At 43.0% G+C, this 17882-nt stretch overlaps 1 pseudogene; it reads right to left on the reverse strand.

The window, feature by feature from the left end:
* Nucleotides 1–11143: 11143 nt before the first annotated feature.
* Nucleotides 11144–11571, reverse strand: LOC134371508 (proteasome maturation protein-like; annotated as a pseudogene).
* Between the last annotated feature and the right edge of the window lie 6311 nt (nt 11572–17882).

Genomic DNA, 17882 nt, shown 5'->3' on the forward strand with positions numbered 1-17882 from the left:
TAGTCTTTATCTACCATTTATTTGACTTTCCACAATTTGCTGTCCCTGGAGACTCAAAGTCTTTTTCCTTTGCTTGTCACTTCTCTAAAAACTTACTGTTCTTTGTTGAAGATGCCATAGTAGCTGGAGTTCTAAGCCACTCTGAGAACTACTCATGCCGTGGGTATCTCCCATGTATATATGAAATATGCACGCTAATAAACTGCTGCTTGTTTTTCTCATGTTATCTATATGTTTTCTTATAGAGGATCAAGCCAATGATCCGAAGATTGGTAGAAGGAAAATTTTTTTCCTCTCCTACAATATAATCTTAAAAGAGAAAATAGACAATGCTGAAATAAAAAGCATTTTGGTGCTTTTAAAAATACAACTTATCAGTATGGAATTATATTTTAAACAGAGAGCAAAGAGTTAATAAAGGTCTCCAACAAAAAATTCTGACCATATATAAAGCAGAATGCTATTAGAAGGCCTTTCTCCTTGCTTAGAATGAGTGAAAGTAACTTTTTAATGATGTAAAACTTAAATGAGGCATGTAAGTATACTTTCTTTATTTGAAAAAATAACAGAAATTGGAGATATAGATGAATCAATAGATGCAAGTTTCAATTAGTACAAGAAATAGTTATATAAAAATTAAGGAGATTATAATCATGCTAATTTCATCTGTGAAATGGAGATATACCAAATGAAGCTACACACACATATTTTTTAAAACAATACCATTGACAGTGGGTCCTGCAAAAAATGTCTTATGAAGCTGAAATTAATTGAAAATCATTTAAGATCATTATTGGGTAATGACAAATTGTCAAACACGACAATTTTTTCAACAGAAAAAAATAAGCTAAGAAGTATATTTTAAAAAGATTGTTGATGAAAAAAGAGAGTGCAAAAGTAGGTAGGATTAAGAATTCTGTAGAAATCTAGAAAGAGAAGAGAAATTAAAAGTCAAATATGAGAATAAACCCAGAATAGGTGATTTCCTCATAAAAACACACGTTAACAAAATATACTCTGAAATAAGAAAACTATGAATAGACCAATTACTTGTATCAGAGAAAAGCCTGGAATGGTGTTTAAAGATTTCCCACTAGAAAAGACCCCAAGACCATCTGGGTTCACAACTTAGTGTTAGCTGACCTTTAACTAACTCTGATTTTATTTTAAATGGTTCAAGCTTAGGGGAAAAGAGTGAACAGAACTCATTTTAAGGTTTATAATAAAGCTTAATAGAGTTAACGTATTCCATCTAATCTAAGACACCAGTGTTTGTAAGATACACACTATCTTACGTACTATTACAAACATGCTGCCAATTAACCTGCTTTCCTGAACAAAACAACAACAAAAATGTTGTGAGTTTACTTCTATTACAGTCAGGAAGGTAAAATAAAAACGAGTTCTGGTTTGACAAGTTAAAGCAGATACGGTCATTAGCCTGACGTTGTCCCTATACCAAGAGCTCTCACCTAAGCAAATCAAAACCTGGAGGCATTTCTTGAAGTGACTTAAAGAAAACAATAAACCATCCTCAGCCAATCACAAACAGCAGCCGATTGCTTCTATAACTAGGGACCGCCCACAGAGCCATACCCAAATGGCCTAGCTGTAGCCAATCAGGTAACGTCTCTGTTGCTTCAGCCAATAAGAGCTCGCTGCCCACGCGGCTATTGAGGAGCCCACAACCTAAGTTTCGTGTATTTTTTTTTTTTTTTTCCTTTTCGGTGTTTTGGTGCTTCTCGGTTCATGAGTCATTCTTTTGCTCAAATAAACCGTTTAAATTAATTTTTTTCTAAGATTTCTCTGGTTAACAGACATAAACCTCATATCAAGCTTAAAACAACGTGGTCAGTTTAAACACATCTTCTTTTCAATATTTTGCAAGTACTTTAACACTGTAAAAACAGTGAGCCATTAAAACGCATTGGCCTTTCCCCTCGGGTCCAGCGTGGCTCCTCTACGTTTCTCCTTTCTCTGTGCTGGGATTTCTCCCCAGGAACAAACCCGAATCTGTAAAAAAATACTTGGGCATGTCTGATGCTGCGCGCTCAAAGCTGCGGTGTGAGATGTCTTGCTGGAACGTTACACGAGACAGTGAAGCAGACGGCAAAGCTCAGCACGCAGGGACACGGACGGCAAGCTCTTCCCTCACTTTCCTCTCGCGACCCGCAGGAGTCCCTAAGTTTCGGCGGTGTCTCCTTGGGTGGATCCTGAGAAGGAAGCTCCGGTCGTCACCGCAGACGCAGCCCAGAAGTCCCAGGGCAGAGCGCGGGCCTCTTCCCTCCGCCAGGGACGGCGGGATCGCGCCCCCTGCCGGCCGCCGGTGCACAGCGCACAGGACGCTCCGGGCGAGCGCCCCCTCCCGGCAGTTATGGTGAATCTCCGAAATTCGGTGTTGTGATTATTCTGTGCCATAACTTTGGAAATTCAAACTGAAACAGAGGCCCACCATCCGGTGCCTTGACCGGCATAGATGGAGATAACAAGAAACAAGGTAGATGGCCATAGATACAAGACAATTGGTTTTCTATACATCAGCAATAATGTATAGGAAGACTGGAATTTAAAAACTGGAATATATAAATTTGAACAAGCACTACCATTTACAATAGCACCCTAATTGAAGTTCTTAAGTATAAATATAAAAAAGTACAATTATGCAGTGAGAAGACCTTGAAACACATTTGAAAGAAATGAACTAAAATGTAAATAAATTCAGAGATATTGCTTGTGCAGAATCACTATACTCAATATTGTTAAAATTCTTTCATACTTGATCTGTAGATTCAGTGCAGTCCCAAGCAAATTCCCAGAAAACTGTTTCTAAACCTAGAATAGAAAACATTGACTGAAGGACAAATTTGAAGGACTTCCACATCTGGATCCCAACATTTATTATAAAGCTAAAGTAATGAAGAAAATATGAAGCTGGTGAAGGAATAAACAAACAGATAAATGGAAAGGAATAGAGACTCCCAAGTAGACCCATGTAAATATAGTCAATTGATTTGTCAAAGGGACAAAGGCAATTCAATGGAGAAAGGAATGTCTAGTCCACAATTGGTGCTGGAACAATTGGAAACCATACAGAAAAAAATTAGATGTAGACACAAACTTTATAACTTACACAAAAATTTATTCAAAATAGTCCATAGACTTACATTTAAAATGCAGAACTGTAAAAATTCCAGAAGAAAATGTACATGACCTTGTGTTTCACGATGAGTTTTTAGATACAACCTCAAAAGCTAATCTGTGAAAAAAAAAAACTGATGTGAACTTTATTAAAATAAAAAATGTCTACTCTGTGAAAAATCCTAAAAAGGGAACAAAAAGACAAGCCACAGACTGGAAGAAATATTTGGAAAATACATACCTAAGAAAGACTTGTATCCAAAACATAGTAAGACACTCTAACACTCAACAGTAAGAAAACAAACAACCCAATTAAAAATGGGTAAAGATCTGAAGAGACACCTCACCAGAGAGGATATACAGATGGTAAATAAGCATACAAAATTATGCTTCACATCACTGTCATGGGGGAAAAGTAAACTAAAACAACGAGATTGCACTGTACACCTATTAAAATGGCTAAAATCTTTTAAAAAATGCAAATCAATTGCTGTGGAAGATGTGCAACAACGGAGCTCTCATTCATTTCTGGTGAAATGCATAATAACTTCGGAAAATAGTTCGGCAATTTTTTCCAAAGTTAAACATGGTCTCACTAGATGAGTCAACATTCATGATCCTAAGAATTTAAACAACTGCTGTGAAAACGTATGTCTAAATAGCAGCATGCAATTACATGCCATAGTTCTATTTATAATGGCCAAATACTTTAAGGAATCAGGATGTCTTTCAATAGGTGAATGAACAAGACTGCAGTATATCTGTGCAATGGAGGCCCTGGGGTCTCTGCGTTCCTCCAGGTCTCTGCTCTAGTCCACACCTGGGCCACCTTGCCTGCCCTTACCCTTGTGCCTCACAGTGGGCCAAAGTGGATTCTGGATGGAAACATCGCAAATGTAGACACTAAGTTCAGGAGGGATGCAGGTTCCACCTCAGGATGTGCGCAAAAGCCCAGGCCTGCGTCCTGGTCCATAGGTGCTTCCTTGGGAAGGACAGCCAGGACTGGAGGCAACTCCAGGAGCCCCACAGGACTCAACCTGCCAGGGAGAGTCTGGAGGGTGGTTCCCACTAGGGATGCAGTGACCTACCTCTGATTAGCTCGGAGGACCTCATGCCGCTGCTTCATCCCTCAACCAAATTTTTGATTTTATCTTTCTGCAGGCAGCAACTGCATCCGGATGCTGGATATTGTTAATGAGCTTGTTCAGTGTTGCAGAGGGAGCTATTCCACTGGGGGTAGGCCCCTGAGTCATGAACTGACCACCAGGGCCTCAGGCAGTGTCTGGCCCACTTCCTGTTGTAGCAACTGCCTTCCTTACCAGCAAAGCTATCTGTCGCAGCCTTCCAGTTGCAGGCTTCCAGTCGAGGACTCTAGCTCTCTCCCTGCTGGTCCTCTCATTGTTTTGGAGTTTCCCTATCCTGGGGCAGAGAAGGAACAGGGACAGAACTGTCTGGCAGCTCCCTTGAGATCTAGCCTCACCGAGTGACTTTGCTTCCCCCAGCCATGCCCCTCCCAGTGAGGATACCTCTGTCACCCCATTTTTAACAGAAGTGAGACACTTATAAGGCTATGCTGGAAGGGGTCTCAGGGATTATTGCTTCTGATGTGTCAGCTAGGACTTTTTTGATTGGCAGGTCATGGGAAATGGATGTTTACCTGCAGTGGGGTCACTGGGAAGATGTCAAGGTTCCTGCGGGCACATTCCTGGAAATCCATATGCAACATGAAACTGCTGCTCTCTTACCCTCCTCGTGCTTTGCCATTTGATGAGTCCTCCTATGTTCCAGTCCCTGGACTACTGTGTTCCTCCTTTCCCTTCAAGGTCAAAGCCACTGCCCTATTCATGCCCTGCGTTGGAGGCTGTCCCCATGACCACAGCCAGTCACACTCACAGGCCAGGCCTGGTTACAGCACATCTGTGCAGATGAAGAAAATTCTGGTTCCCTCCTTGGGGTCCCCTGGTCTTACCAGTGTCTTCTGCTGATTCGTATACCATTCAGCCCTTTACTAGATGCCCTGGAGACTGAGCATTTTCACACAAACCTCTGTACCCCAAACCTTCAGACCTCTCCTGATGGTTTCTCTCTCTCTCTCTCTCTCTCTCTTTTTTTAAAAGATGACTGGTAAGGGGATCTTAGCCCTTGACTTGGTGTTGTCAGAACCATGCTCTCCCAAGGGAGCAAACCAGCCATCCCTATATAGGGATCTGAACCTGTGGCCTTGGTGTTATCAGCATCACACTCTCCCAAGTGAGCTACGGGCTGGCCCTTGGTTTTTATCTCTTATTAACATTTACCTGTTTGGAGTTTTCATCCTTTAGGGCTCTTCCTGGGGTACCTGCTAATCTGATTAATTTAAACTATTGGCTTCTTTTGGCCAACAGGGAATCCTCCTGCTGAGAACCTCTGGTTGCTGACACCAGACCCAAGTCAGGTGCTGGTTTTAAAGTGTGAAACTGTTGCTGTCTTTAATTGTTCTGAATTGTGTATTCTTTTTTTATTGTAAGTCATTCCCACATGAGGGATTCTACATGAGGGATTGTCCTTGGTGAATAATTCTGAGACCTGCCATTGAATTCCCCTAATCCTGAAGTGATCACCCTGGAAGCTCAGACAGCATATGGCACAGACACCCCTCGAGTACAGTCTTACTCCAGTCCTTGCTGCACATGCAAAGGACTGGATGGACTGAAGAGGAAGATGCCAGACCCAGGCCATGACCACGTTGATGAGGAAGATGGGCCATGGGGACAAAGCCTCCCATTTATTGAGTATCTGCTCCTCGCTGGGCACTCTCCAGTGGGCCTCACATGGACTAACACACTTAATTCTTATGCAACCCCTAATTGGGTAGTACCAGTATTATACACCTCACGAAGATGAGCTCACTGACTTACAGAGAGGTTAACTAATATGCCCAAGGTCGCACAGCAGGCAAACAGAAGTGTCAGGTATGGACCACGTGCTCTTCAGGATGTGGGCGTTTAACCCCTACACTCTATTGCCTCTTTAAATACTCAGACAGTTAGAAACTCAGAATAGCCACATAGAGAATGGAAGGAAACAACTGAGCCCCCACCCCCGCGTCACCCAGCCAGAACAGCAGAGAACTAGGAGGAACTTTTCCCCGTGGGAAAAAGGTAAGTGAGAGGACCCCAGCAGCCCTTATCAACACCTTGGACACCTACCACACTCACCACTGGGGACCCTGGCAGTCATCACAGGCACTAAGCCCAGCTGAGGATGCTGCCTGGAGTCCACACAGTTGTGCTCCCCCAGGGGATCCAACACCCTCTGTAGCTCTGGTGGCTACAGTGCCATCTTGGAACTGGAATTGTTGCTGGAAAGTGTCTTACCACGGGAATGAGTGATACCCTCTCATCTCAGAGACTAAGCCACCATTGAACTGACTACCCCAAGCAGAGCTGAGAGGGGATAGGTGGTGGTGGAACTGCTCCACCCATTTCTTCCAGTTGCACCAGTGCCTCTCCCCTTCAGGCTGAAACTGAAGCTACCAAGCTGCACACTCCCTCTGGGGGGAATCTTTCACCTCCCCTTCCAGTCATGGCTGTGCCCCAGCCCTTGGGACTGAGCTGCAGGGGCCCATCACCCCCTGGGGAATTGCTGTTTGGCCAAGAAGCTGCATGCTGAGTGGAGCAGCTGTGCCTTCCAGGGCTGAGCTGATGTAGCACCTCATGTCCCGGGGAAACAGAGCAGTGGCTGAGCTGAGACACACTGCACTAGGGGATGAACAACTCTAATACTTTGCTTCCCTGGAGCTGGACTATTTCCCTAGAGACTAAGCTGCTGAGACACCTGTTCCCTGGAGGAGTGAACTCAGCACTGTGTTGCTCCGTGCTCTCCAAGGGCCAAACAACAGCTGTGCCCAGCCATTCTGGGTTCTGCTGCCACTACACATGATTTCACAGAGACTGAGATATTGCCAAGTCTCACCATTCCAGGGTATAGAGTTCACCCCCTGGGAATCAAGTGACAATTGAGCCCCACTTGCTCTGGTTCTGCTCCTTGGGCCCTAACCTCCAGAGCACCCCTTCTTTCACAGAGTCAGGCCAGTGTTTTGCTCAGCCCCCTCAGTATCAGAGTCACTGCTATAACATGGCCCACAGAGCCCAAGCTGCCAGTGGGGCCTCAGAGCCACAGACCCTGGTGCTGTGGGAAATCAACATCCAACACTACAACAGAGAGTGAACCTGTACTGTATGACCTATGTGCCACAAGGTTTGTGAGACACTGAGCCCAGGATCCTGGATCTATAGCTGCTCAAGCACCTGCAGCTAGAACCCAGCACCACTGCAGCCACTTGTAGGTCAGGGAAGACCCAACACTAAGAGAAATCCCCTTGACAAAGTTTCCCCATTGTGGGAAAAAATGAGAAGAGGAGGACTCCAAGAGCCCCTGCCACTGAAGACCTTAACAACCTATGTTGCCACTGCTGCCACAGACTTCTACAGCCTATGGCACTGAGACACCCAGAGTTAGTGATGTTGACCACAGCTGAAGAACCTACCCAGAGACCAAGCCACTGCCTCTATGTGGAAACAGAACCACCATGCCCTTTTCACCCAGCACACTAAGACTCAACTGTAGATGAAAAACTGTCTATGAAAGCCACTCTGTAAAGTTTGAAAGAGGCAGTTGTTTCACCAGATGCACAGACATCAGTGCAGGGACACAAGAAACATAAATAACAAGGAAATATGATACCACCAAAGGAACACAATAACATACCAGTGACAGACCCCAGTGAAAAGGAAATTAATGAACTTCCAGAAAAGGAATTCAAAATAATGATCTTAAGAAAACTCAACAAGATGCAAGAGAATACAGATAGACAATTCAACAAAATCAGGAAAACAATCTATGATATAAATGAGAAATTTAACAAATATATATATATATAAGAACCAAACAGAAATCCTGCAGCTGAAGAATTCAACAAATGAAATTAAAAAATGCAATAGAGAGCTTCAATAGCAGAGTAAAGCAAGCAGAAGAAAGACTCTCCGAGCTAGAAGACAGGTCGTTTGAAATGACCCAATCAGAGAGGAAAAAAAAAGAAATAAGAATTTAAAAAAATGAAAAATGCCTACAGGAACTATGGGACATTACCAAGTGAAAAAATATTCAAATTGTGGGTATTCCCAAAGAAGAAGAGAAGGAAAAAGGCTAGAAAATGCATTTAATAAAATAACAGCTGAAAAATTTCCAAGTCTTGGGAGAGATAGGGACATACAGACCTGGAAGCTCAAAGGTTCCCAAATAGATTCAACCCAAAAGGTCCTCTCCAAGGCACATTGCAGTCAAAATGTTAAAAGTCAAAGACAAAGAGAGAATTCTAAAAACAGCAAGAGAAAAATGTCAGGTCACATATAAGGGAATTCCTATTATACTAACAGCTGATTTCTCAGCAGAAACATTATAGGCCAGGAGACAATCAGATGGTGTATTCAAGGTGCTGAAAGAAAAAATTTGCCAGCCACGAATACCATACCCAGCAAAGCTATCCTTCAGGAATGAAGGAGAAATAAAGTCTTTCACAGAGAAGCAAAAACTGAGGGAATTCATCACCACTACACCAGCCTTATGAGAAAAATGCTCAAGAGAGTCCTACATCTGGAAGTGAAAGGAAGATAACCACCATCAAGAAAACATTTGAAAGGACAAGGTTCACTGGTGAGGCAGGTACACAAGCAGAAAAGAAAAAGGAACCAAGCCTTATAACCATAGAAAAACACCAAACTGCAATGATAAACAATAAAAGTGGAAGAAAGGAACAAAGGATATATAAAGCAACTGGAAAATTATCAACAAAGCCTGGCTGGTTGGCTCAGTTGGTTAGAGCATAGCTTTATAACACCAAGGTCTAGGGTTCAGATGCCCATACTAGCCAGCAGCAGAAGGAAAAAAAAAAGAAAAAGAAAAAAAAGAGAGAGAGAGAGAAAGTTATCAATAAAATGGCAGGAATAAATCATCATGTATCAATTCATCCCAGGGATAAAAGAATGGTTCGACATATGTAAGTCAATAAATATGATACAGCACATCAACAAAATCAAGGGTGAAAACCAATAGGTGCAAAAAAAGCATTTGACAAAATTCACCATCCCTTCATGATAAAGACTGTCAGCAAATTAGATATAAAAGGAAAGTATCTCAATACAATAAAAGCCATATTTAACAAACCCACCACCAACATCGTCCTGAATGGGGAAAAGCTGAAAGCTTTACCTTAAAAACCAGAACAAGGCAAGCATGCCCACTCTCACCACTCCTATTTAACGGAATTACTGGCCAGGGAATCAGGCAAGAGAAAGAAATAAAGGATATCCTAGATTGGAAAAGATGAAGTCAAACTGTCCCTGTTTGCAGATGACATGATCCTATATACAGAAAATCCTAAAGGTTCTACAAAAAGGTTCAGAGCTGATAAATGAATTCAGTAAAGTTGCAGGATTCAAATTCAACATGCAAAAAATATGTAGTGTTTTTAGATGCCAACAACAACTTAGAAGAAAAAGAAATCAAGGTGCTGGCTTGTGGCTCACTTAGGAGAGTGTGATGCTGATAACACAAATGCCACAAGTTCGGATCCCTATATAGAGATGGCTGGTTAGCTCTCTTGGGAGAGTGTGGTGCTGACACCAAGTCAAGGGTTAAGATCCCCTTACCAGTCATCTTAAAAAGAAAAAGAAAAAGAAAAAGAAAAAGAAATTAAGAAAGCAAGCCCATTTACTAAAAAAATAAATAGTAGCAAAAAAAAAAAAAAATTACCTAGGAATCAATTTAACCAAGGAAGTGAAAGATCTGTACAATGAGAACTACAAATCACTGCTGAAAGAAATTAAAGAGGACACAAAAACATGGAAAGACATTCCATACTCGTGGATTGGAAGAATTAACATTGTGAAGATGTCCACACTACCCAAAGTGATCTACATATTCAATGCAATCTCCATCAAATACCATTGATATTCTTCACAGGAATAGAAGAAACAATCCTAACATTTATATGGAATAACAAAAGACCCAAAGTAGCCAAATCAATCCTGAGCCAAAAAAAAAAAGGCCAGAGGCATTATGCTACCTGACACAAAATATATTACAAAGCTATAGTAACCAAAACAGCATGGCACTGGCATTAAAACAGATACATGGACCAATGGAACAGAGTAGAGAACCCAGAAATCAACTCACATACTTACAGTCAACTGATCTTTGACAAGAACATACATTGGGGAAAAGACTACTTCTTCAATACATGGTGCTGGGAAAACTGGACATCTATATGTAGAAGAATGAAACTAGACCCATACTGCTTGCCATATACCAAAATCAACACAAAATCAATTAAATATTTATTTATTTATTTCTTACACCTGCTGATTGCTTTATTTAATTTTTCACTTTAAAGAGAAGACCAAAATCAAAACCTCTGAACTTGTATTTTGCAACCTGAAAGAATCAAAGAATAGCTATAATTCTAAAATTTCATGAATACAGCAAATATTATATGACTATTAATGGGCTATACTGAAATAAGATAGAGTATAAATATTTTATATTGTACTCCATTTGAAGTGTTGCCGCCGAAATCAATTACAAATGTTTATACTGAAAGATGCCACTATGAAGTCTGCAGACTCAAATACTGATAATGGTTATTCAAAATTAAATTTATAGAATATCTAAAAAATGAATTGAAACCTATGGACAGATTTATAATTATCATGAGCAACAATTTTTTAAAGACATACAAGGTTATTGTTTAATATAAAGTAGGAGTTTTAAAAATCATCTCCCTTTAGTGTCTTGAAGTGTTACAAGGCCATAAATCAAAGACCCAAATAATTTCAAATGATCACTGATACTATTTAGGCAAAAATTCTTATGTGTCAGCACTTTTAATGTTGTGTACATCAAATTATAGTAAAAAGACACTATAAACAAGATTCTGTCCCTCTATATTCATGAACAGCACACTGTATTACAGTAAACCAGGTTTACATTCCACCATCAAGTGTGGTTCTTCCATTAGTTCACTTTGTGACGGATTGTTAAGAATATCTTCAAATCCAATAGTCTCATCATTACCCCTCTAAATATCCAGTGAAAGATTTGAGCTTGAAAGAAATGGCAGACGCTGAACCTGCTGTACTGCCTTGAATTCCATTTGTAATTTTAGTGGAGCATACAGACCCTGGATGTTTCTCAGTGTGGAAAAATTCATTTTATCTTGGTTGAGCTGGAAATTTTTTTTCTGGTAATTCAAGAGGATGACTGGGCAAAAGTTCATTTTTCACACAAGAAAAAACCTTTCCGAAGAAGATCATGACTTTCAAAAAGTACACTTGCTGAAAGTTCAGTAACCGGAATACTGTTCTTCAGCTGAGATCCAGGTCCTCTGGCATTCATCTTCAACCCTGCTCTGCCAACAGCCTCTCAGTGTGGTTACCCGCAGCTGGCCCCGCCGCTCACTTCTGTCCAATTAAATATTTAAATATAAGGCCTGAAACTATAAAACTACTAAAAAAATACATAGGAGAAACACTTTGGGAAGTAGGACTGGGCAAAGACTTTGTGAATAATACCCCAGAAGCAGAGAAAAGAAACGAAAAAAAATAAACAAATGGGATTATGTCAACCTAAAAATCTTCTGCACAGCAAAAGAAACAGTTAACAGAGTGAAAGGACAACCTACTGAATGTGAGAAAATATTTGCAAACTATGCATCCAGCAAGGGATTAATATTCGAAATATAGAAGGAACTCAAACAACTTAACAGTAAAAAACCAAGTAACCCAATTAAAAAATGGGAAAAGGAGCTGAGTAGGTATTTCTCAAAGGAAGGCATACAAATGGCCAACAGACACATGAAAAAATGCTCAACATCACTAAGCATCAGGGAAATGCACACTGGGATATCATCTCACCCCAATGAGACTGGCCATTATCAAAAAGACAGAGAATAACAAATACTGGCAAGGATGCAGAGAAAGTTCCACTGTTGGTGGAACTATAAATTAGTGCAGCCATTATGGAAAACAGTATGGAGCTTCCTCAAACAACTACAGATAGAACTGCCATATGACCCCACAATCCAACTGCTGGGTATATACCCAAAGGAATGGAAATCATCATGTTGAAGGGATACCTGCACTCCCATGTTTATTGCAGCTCTATTTACAATAGCCAAGAATTGGAACCAACTAAATGTCCATCAACAGCTGATGGTATCAGGAAAATGTGGTATATATACACAATGGAATACTACTCTGCCATAAAAAAGAATGAAATTCTGCTATTTGCAGCAACATGGACGAACTTAGAGAAAATTATGTTAAGTGAAATAAGCCAGGTACAGAAAGAGAAATACCACATGTCCTCACTCATAAGTGGGAGCTCATACAAATGGTCAACAGGCACATGAAACAATGCTCAACACTAATAATCAGACAAATTAAATGAGATATCACTTTACTCCAGTTAGAATGACTATTATTAAAAGGACAGAAAATAACAAATGCTGGTGAGGATGCAGAGAAAAGAGAACTGTCCTACATTGTTGATAGGAATGTAAATTGGTACAGGTGTTGTGGAAAACAGGATGGAGGTTCCTCAGAGAACTAAACATTGAACTACCTTATGATCCAGCAATCCCACTACTGTTTGTATATACCCCAAGGAAATGAAATCAATATATAGAAGAGCCACCCACAATCTATGTTTATTGCAACACTATTTACAATAGCCAAGAGATGGAATCAACCTAAATGCCCATCAATGGGTGAATGGATTAAAAAAAAACCTGTGGTATATATATATATACACAAAGAAATATTATTCAGCTATTAAAAAATGAAATACTGTCATTTGCAGCAACATGGGTGGAGCTGGAGACCATCAAGTTAAGTGATGTAAATCAAGCAGAGAAAGACAAATATGGAATGATCTCACTCATGCAAGCTAAAAAAAAAAAGTGGTTCTCATAGAAGCAGAGAGTACAATAATGGTTACCAGAGACCAGAAGGGGAGAGGGCACAGGGGAGGGGAAGTGGTGGATTAACAGCTGCAAGGCTATGCTATACCCTAGGTGAACCAATGTACACTATATGCATGTGGTGAAACAACACGCTGTACCCCACAAATATGTACAATTAGTGTTAAAATTAAAGAAAATACACAGCAACGATGGCGTTCCAGCCTCTCTGTTGTCTAATTGAATCCTCCTAACCTACAGGATTATTATCCCTGCTTTCCAGACAAGAAACTGAGGAAGAGAGGTTAGAAGTCATAAGAATAGTAGATTCTGGTTCTGGAATTGCCTGGAGTCTGACTGCAGGCCTGCGCTCCGGGGAGGCGCTCTGAAGGGCCGCAGCAAGCCCCCCACAGTCTCCTGACAGGGGGTGCCTCCCTGCCCCTCATGTTCATGCCTAGCTTCCCACCATCAGAGCACTTCCTCGGGGCGGGGCTCATCATTTGAAGCCCACGTGTCCTTTAGTGGGGTATGGGAGAGAGAGAAGGGAGAATATCCTTTTCTGGCTTCCAGGGAGTCTAATCTGGATGTGGGGCTGTGTGTGTGGGTGGATTATGGGCATAACTACCTTGATGATGGGGCTGTGAGATGTTGCCTGTGAAAACACCTGGTGCATAATATGTGTGCAGTACGTGCACTCCCCCACGGCCTTGTTGGCTGGGGTGCTGGGGACATTCTGTGCCATGCAGGGGAGCACCATAAGCAGTGGCCCTGCAGGTGGGCTTTGCTTGGTAGGAGGGGGGCTCTCCTCCCTGGGTGTGGAATGCGGAGTCTGCTGTCTCAGTCTTGGGGTCTGGGAGGCAGCATGGGGGCAAACGAAAGATAGTGCCTGACCTGGCCAGGGAAGGTGGGTGGGGAGGCCTCCTGGGGAGTTGAGGGGAATTGACCAAAGCAGCCTGTGCCAGAGGATGGCTGTGTGGTGGGGCAGTGGGCACTGGAGTCACATGGAACATTCCAGAACTGTTTATAAGTGGTAATAAAGGTGATGCTGACAATGAAGGCGCTGTGATATATTTTCTCAGAGAGATCTAAGGAGGATGGGGAGGTGGTGACTGGGAATTGCTTCTGACTCTAGAGAATCTGAACACACTGTCCCATCCACAGGAGCCCCTTCTGTCTGTACCACCCGAGTGTAAACTATCAAGCTGATGTCAGCATTTTAATTTCTGGTACTCACACCCACTCGTGCACACTCGGCTGTAACTCATCAGGGAAATAAGATCCTCTGCTAGGACTTCCAGATGTAACTGCCTTCACTTCCTCGCAAATGCTCACACCAGGGGTTTCAGATGATGGGATATGTCTGAGATTTTGAAGCATTAAGATACACATGAATAACCGCGGTCTCCACATGGCTAGTGGAGGATGAGAAAGCCAAGACCACAAGTGACACTTAGTGACACCAAGGAGAAATCTGTCCTGAAGCCCTGGCCCCTGTGCTGGGCAGTGTCCGCTGCTCTTCAACTGGCCCATGCATGTGACATTGAGGCAGCTGCTCCCCTGAGAATGATGCCAGGTGTGTACCTGTAGCCTGGCTCTCCCAGGGCCTCTGAAAATGAACTGCCGCTGCAGTATAGGAGTGGGGACAGACCCCCTTCGTGCGACACAGCCCCTGTACTTCCTCGGTCCAGCATCTCCTCCCTGAGGCCCAAGTCCATGGGAATGAAGATTATGTCCTGCTCACGTCACATGCCCTGAGCCTGGCACATGGTCACTGCTTGGTAAGCTTCATAGACCATTTTAATGCTCGATTCAATGAATAAATTTGTAATACATGGCTCAAGAAATAATGATAATGACAATGATATTGATAGCAGCTATCCATTACCCTGAGCCAGGTACCAGGCTTAGAACTTTCCATGGGTTTTTTCATTAGATTCTTACAAAAAATCCAGTGAGGTAAGTGGTATTTCTATCCCCATTTTACAGATGAGGAAACTGAGGCACAGGGAAGTTGGGTGAATGAATGGATGATAAAGCTGGTCTTCTCTCTTAGAGGAAGCATCAAAGTAGCCTCTCCTGGCTGTGGCTAGACCATGGTCAGAGTCCTCAGTATCCCACCTTGGACATTAGCAGTGTGGGGTGGGGCTACTGGACAATTGGGAGGGCCTTCCTCAGATAGCCAGGAGGTGCTGCCCCACATAGCCAGGTAAAGCCTCTGGCCACCTGATCCCCACTCTGAGCTTCCTGGGAGGCTGGTGGGGGAGTTGACTTGCCAGGGAGTACACAGCTGTCTAGTCTGTGAAGGCCCTGCAGGAACAGGAACGACACGCCCCACTTTCCACCAGCACCCAGACTGGCATTTAGCATTCAGCCCTCCTCTGATTTAGCTGGAGATCGTGGCAGGAGGAAGTGCAGTAGGGGGACGTGAGGAGGTCATTTCAACACCACAAATGCCATAAACTGGGGTGATCTGCTCTGCACACCGGTTCTTCTGAGGATATATCTGGGTTCAGATGCTTTTGGTTCTTGAATCCGGCATCCATGGCCAATGGTTCTTCTGGTTGCTCTGACAGTGCCGTGGTTGGGAGGCCAGTACTGGGGGTTGGTTGCAACTTGGCAGCATCAGGAGAGTGTGACATGAGCCACGGGAGGGTGGTTTATAAGTTGGCCTCATTATCAGCCAAGTAATTGGATTTTGAGTTACTGCTGTGTAAGTGATGGTTCATTTTCTGGAAAAGTGACTTGTGGGGGGCTGCCTTCTCTGCCAACTCGGATTTTCAAAAATGTCTAATTTGATTTGATGTCAACTAATGTAATATGATCGGACCTAATTTGATCTTATTAACTTTGATAAGGCTGAATTAGCAAACGTCAGACACCATTTCCAAAATGCACCAATGTTGCCAATGGGAAGGCACCTTGAAGTCAGATGGGACTGCATTGGAAGAAGGGCACCTGCTTGACTCATGGCTGGCAAACCCACAGGAGAGAGACCCAGCAAGTCCCTTGTCCCATTGGGCCTTGGCATGCACATCTGCAAGGTCAGGCAGGAGACCAGATGGTCTCTCAACTGTCCCCTCCCAACTCACCCCTCAGGGCTGGCATAGACCTGGGTTCTGCCACACCAGGCCATGTCCCCTGGACCATCTCTTACTGTGAGAATTTTACACATCTTCTAAGTTTTGTGCTGTATGCTTAATTCCCAGGTAATGTAATAAATCAATCCAACTTGCATGTTCACAGAAGCTAACAGGTTGCGTAATCCCTGGTTTCTCAGGCCAGGTTTGCTGCAGGGGCGTGTAGAATTCCCAGGCATGGGATAAGGTGGTGCCCTGTCCCACAGATCACTTGTACTTAAGTATTTGCTTTTTTCCCCCTTAGTAAACAAATTAAAGCTTTGTATTAAAACAATCACCATGGAATAATATGCAGTGTTCATTTTTTTAAGATAAAAAGAATAAAGCTTTCAAAAAAAAAAAAATCTAAACTTGAGTAGGAACCCGGACCCCGACGTTTATTTATTTTTATTTCCATTTTTTATTTTTGGTGGTTGGCTGGTATGGGGATCCGAACCCATGACCTTGGTGTTACGAATACCCTGACATTTAGAAGCAAGCTGGTGGCAAGTTTTGAGAAGTGTGGGGTTGAAATGACCCCAGGTGGGGATTACACATTTGTTTTCTAATAGGAGAGAGATGGGACTGAAGGTTACTGTGGAAAACTGACTAAGGGAGCCGAGGGGAGGTTTGGGGCTCCCCAACATTTGGGAACCCTTGAACTTGGGGATTCCTACCGTGGACTCACATTCTCTGAATGTACAATGTACTTTAGCTCACTATTCATTCTGGAACAGCCCAGGACCTGAGGTTCCCCACTATCTGGCCACGAGTTTGTCTCTACAAAAACCCTATTTTGAGCTATTATCAGTATTCTGCATTGTCCAAGGCCATCAGGGAGCCCAAGCAGGGACCCAGGAAGGGCTCGCAGTCCAGGATTCTGTTTTTGTTGGTGGAACAAAGAAAACTTTACAGCTGAGGAAGCTGAAATCAGGGTTGAATGACTGAACCAATATTAAGAGACCCAGCAGAGGACTCTGGGGTCCCATGATTGACTCAGCAACTTCGGAAGACATCTCATATCTCACAGTTTGGGGGACATGAGTACCTGCTTCCTCCTTGGTGATTTGATTATCCTGGTTTGAAAATAATCACAGCCTCCCAGGCATGGAGGGGCATAAGTGCCCCACAAATCCTAGTGTCATCACCTGCCCTCACCAGGAGCAGATCCTAGTGCACTATACTCAGCCTCAGTTTCCTTGCCTGTAAAAAGGGGAAACTAATGCCTCCATTAAGTGAGGGCTCAGGTTTTGAGGATAGTACCCATAATATCCCCAACAAGGTGTGGCTCTTGTTGAGACAGTAGCCATGATCAGGGGCCTGGCACGGATTCCCAGCCCACTGCTGAGCTGCCTGTGAGCCTCCTCCAGCCCCACATAGGGGATCCCACCTCCCACACGTAGGCTCCCACCCCTCGCTGAGTGCTAGGCTAGGCCCAGTCACCCTCGTTTCAGTACATTAGAGACCAGTGCCTGGGACTTCCAGTCACCTCTCCAGTGGGTCCAGCCTGGACTCTTGCTCTATAGGGACAACCCCAGCCTCCCCTGAGGGATTGAGCTATAGACCAGAAGGACGTACCCAAAGGGAACTTTTCTCAAACTTATCCCTTTGCCAATTCCCAGTACTTTCTG

This window comes from Cynocephalus volans, chromosome 3 (genome assembly GCF_027409185.1).
Source record: "Cynocephalus volans isolate mCynVol1 chromosome 3, mCynVol1.pri, whole genome shotgun sequence".
NCBI lineage: Eukaryota > Metazoa > Chordata > Mammalia > Dermoptera > Cynocephalidae > Cynocephalus > Cynocephalus volans.